The following is a 4,294-nucleotide window of genomic DNA, read 5'->3' on the forward strand; positions in this document are numbered from 1 at the left end:
TTCTTAATGCTGAGAACATGATCATCAGGTTGATGAAAACACTTTTGGCTTTTTAAGGGAAGATTCATCAAAAGTCTGAGGACTGATTAGAGTATTTGACTTTTGACTTTATGTGGTAAATAACTTTGACAAGCAATGTCCATTCCTATGCAGATAACTAGTACCATGAAATATACTGAGATTTTAGATAAAAGAATTAGATTGGTGAAACTTCATATTGTTTTCTCTACAGAAATATAAGCATTTGTGCAGAAAGAAGCCTACAAAACTATGTTCAAGATTAGTACTCTTTGCCTCTTATATGGATCTATAAAATGATATCCTGGAATGTATAGTGTCTTTTTATTTTATTATTATTATTGTTCTTTCATGCTTATGTTTAGAGGAAGAAGTCCTAGGAGGAGCTGGAGGGAGGAAAGAGGGTAAAGTGATGTAATTCTCTTTCAATTAGGAACTATAGTTTAAAATGATTCCCTGGATATTGCAAAATTATAATAGTAGAACCTCCATTAACCTGGAAGATATTTGAGTGAAGAGACATTCAATTAGAAATGCTCACCTGGACTAGTTTGCATGTTATGCATTACCTATGATTTAAAAAGCCATTGAATATATTCTCTAGCTCTCTGTATGTGCTTACAAACAACATGTATAGTTCCTAAATTAAATCAATACTCAAAGGAATATTTTTATTTTAATTATTCTTGAAATAGTAAAATCTTTTTTATGCTGGGTAATTTCTATATACCAGATACTATCACATGTATTTTAATTATGTTATCCATTTTACATTTAAAAAATCTTAGAAGCCTTAACACAGCATTGAGTTCATGATTGAAAACAATTAAAAAATTAAACAACCTCCCAAGAATGCACACAATTCTTACCTGTTTCCAAAGCACACTCAGGTGGCATCAGTTGACATTTTTCTCATCACTTGAATGATGTGCACTAGCATTCACTTCAGCGGCACATATACTAGACTTGAAATAATATAAAAATGGTTAGCATGCCCCCTACATGAAGATAACACTGAAATTTGAGAAGTGTACACATTTTTAGTGCTATAGAGAGTAAGAGGATAAAATTGAGAGATTTTTTGGGGAATATGGATAAGAGAATATCAAGAGGGTAACTAACACTAAAAGCTTTTTGAAAAATTATAAGGAAATCTAATACTGTAGAAATTTCCTAAAATATATATATATCTCAAAGAAATTTAATGAATTCATCATATAATGGGGGAGACAATACTGCAACTAGATAACTTATGCTACCAAGTAAAATCTTTAATGTAATGACAGGAATGGGTTATATCTTGTTGAGTTGTCTACCAAAGAAGTCCCATAGGTCATCTACTCAAATACCATAGGCCATTTTACAGCTATCAGTTATTCAGTATAAGTGTTGATAAGACCCTATTACAGAAGACGACACTTATTTATATATCAAACTTGGAAAATTCAAACAGGTGCCCAACTATTAGCTTTATTACCATTGACGTGTGTTCATGGTGATAGGAAGTACTCTATACATTACTATAGGAGAAAAATACTTATCAACGTCACTCAGCTTCAAACCTCGTGAATGACATTAGCAGCCTGCCTGTGGGATGCAGAGGTGCAACAGTGGCACATGTTTTATAGAACTAGCCCATCACGTTCTCATTCGACTGAAGACTCACTCCATGTTATGGAATCCATACATCACACTGCTGAAATGACAGGGAATCTGACACTAGACTGCTCATGTGCCTCGGCAGAAACCTATTACTATTGTTCTGATAAAGATACATAGCAATACAAGGATGCTTAATGACATATTGCTCTAAACTATAGAGCAGAAGATTCCTGAGAACTCATCAGAGAAGTCTCTTTTTGCAGTCATTGCGAACCAACACAGAGACCCGCAACTGAACAATAAGAAATGAGTAAGAGACTTTGAAGTACTCAGTCCTAAACAGAATTTATTCATCAAATCCTTCCCTTCAAGGGTTTGGGATCTGTAAAGAAAAGGAGGCAGAAAAGTAGGAGGCAGAATTGGTGAATGACTCACAAACACTATGATAGTATTCATAAGACTTGCACAGCTTAAATCACACAAAATCCCAGCACTGAGAACACGAAGTAGACAAAAATTCCCATCCCTAAGTAAGGAGCTATTTGTATTTGTACACTGTTAAGAAAAGAAAATAATTTTTCTGCAATGGAGTATCAGTGGGTATATCCATCACACTCCAGGGAAGCTCCAAAGACTAGGAGTACTTGATTAGCACAAAATAAGCTCCATTATGTTATTGTTGTTATTATTATTATTATTATTATTATTATTTTATTGTTTGTGTATGTGTGCGCATATGTGTGTGTCTGTGCATGAGAGCACATTCTTAATATTTTGTTTCTTTTTTGTCTTATTGATTTTCTTTTCTTTTAGCTTTAGTTTATAAGATTTAAGTTTCATTTTTCATTATATTTCTTTTTTAGAGAAAAAGGGGGATGGAGGAAGGGAGGTAGTAATGAAGCTGGATGTGTAGGGAGGTGGGAGAGAATTTTATAGGAGTTGAGGATGGGTAATGTATATGATGAAAATGTTATGTATGAAAAAATTATTTAAAATTAAGCATATATTTATACAATAACAACTGACATATTTGATTTTCACTCAGAATCACCAATCCATTAATTGAAAATTAATTTATTTCAAACAATTTTTACTGAGCTTGAAACTTCGTATTGGACCAAAATAATGATCCGTCAAACCTGCATAAGCTCTGGTCACTAAAATCAGTAAATTTACCACCTTGTAAGGCCAACAAATCTTGCAAGTTTTAACAACATTTTGAGTAGGAAATTATCTGGATTTTTTCACTGGGGACTTCATGTAACCACACAAATCAAAACTAGAGAAGCTAGCACTTCTCTAATCTCACAGCTTGAATAGCTAAGGAAGGTGCCTTGTACTTTTGAGCAAAGTCTGGGCCACACAGGCAGACACTGTCTTAAATAAATTAACAGACAAAGAAGTGAGTAAATATTTAAAAAGGAAAAGTACCTCTTTAGACTAGAATCAGAAGGGGATATAACTGTAGAATAATGATCACTGACACAATTTCTGTCTCTTGAGAATGGAGAAAGGATATCATTAGCTACGTGATGCATAAAGCTTTTACAGGCTAAAAAACGGAAAGAGATAGACTTTCCTCTAGAACCTCCATAATAGAATCCAGCACTCCAATTCTCATACATGCATTTCATCGTTATTAGACCCTGACTGACAATTGACCTGAAGGACTGTGAGATAATGTATTCACATTGTTTTTTGCTCACCAAGGTTATAGTGATTTGTTACAGTAACAAAGAAAATAATGCTGGGTACTTCAGTAGAAGAGATTAAATTATAAACAACAGATCAGAATTCCTTTTCTTCTCAGTGTTTATATTTCAGGAAAATACATGTAAGGAAAGCTACACCAAATTGTACTTTAATTTTAGCTGGGCTGGTGGAAAGTAAGGGAAGGAAAATGGAATTTCTGTAAAAAAAAAATAAAAATAGGGCATTGGTATACAATTATACAAGCAGGAAATTCTTATAAGGAATAATGTTTGTGGTGGTATTGTGTTCCCCAAAATATTGTGCACACTAATAAACTTAACCGGGGTCAGAGAACAGGCCAGCCACAATATTAAATATAGAGGATAGGCAGTGGTAGCATACGCCTTTAGTCCTAGCATTCCAGAGGCAGAAATCCCTCTGGATCTCTGTGAGTTCAAGGCCACATTGGAAACAGCCAGGCAAGGTAACTCACGCCTTTAATCCCAAGGAGTGAGGCAGAAAGCAGAAAGATACATAAGGCATGAGGACCAGAAACTAGAAGCATTTTGGCTGGTTAAGCTTTCAGGCTTCTAGCAGCAGTTCAGCTGAGAGCCATTCGGATATGAGGACACAGAGGCTTCCAGTCTGAGGAAACAAGAGCAGCTGAGAAGTTGGCCAGGTGAGGTAGCTGTGGCTTGTTCTGCTTCTCTGATCTTCCAGCATTTCACCCCAATAACTGGCCTCAGGTTTGATTTTATTAATAAGACCTTCTAAGATTCCTGCTACAAATGTTTAGATTTCAGCCGTTAAATATACAATTATTAAAGTATGCCTAATGCAGAAGGTGCTCTGAGGGAACTTTACAATCAGAAATAGCTGGAAGTTAACTTTGTCCAACACCATTCTTACATGCTTTCTGTTCCTGTGAGAAAACCATAACCAAAAGCAAGAATGATTTATTTCATCTTATAGATTATAGCTC

The 4,294-nt window shown here is 34.8% G+C and overlaps 1 non-coding gene across 1 annotated transcript; it reads left to right on the forward strand.

Annotated features, from left to right (window-relative positions):
• Positions 1-956: 956 nt before the first annotated feature.
• Positions 957-1,061, forward strand: LOC128113879 (U6 spliceosomal RNA). Its single transcript, XR_008219687.1, has one exon. It is a non-coding gene; the product is annotated as a U6 spliceosomal RNA (small nuclear RNA).
• The last annotated feature ends 3,233 nt before the right edge of the window (positions 1,062-4,294 follow it).

This window comes from Peromyscus californicus, unplaced genomic scaffold, assembly GCF_007827085.1.
Source record: "Peromyscus californicus insignis strain IS unplaced genomic scaffold, ASM782708v3 Scaffold_18__1_contigs__length_77618521, whole genome shotgun sequence".
NCBI classification, from domain to species: Eukaryota; Metazoa; Chordata; class Mammalia; order Rodentia; family Cricetidae; genus Peromyscus; species Peromyscus californicus.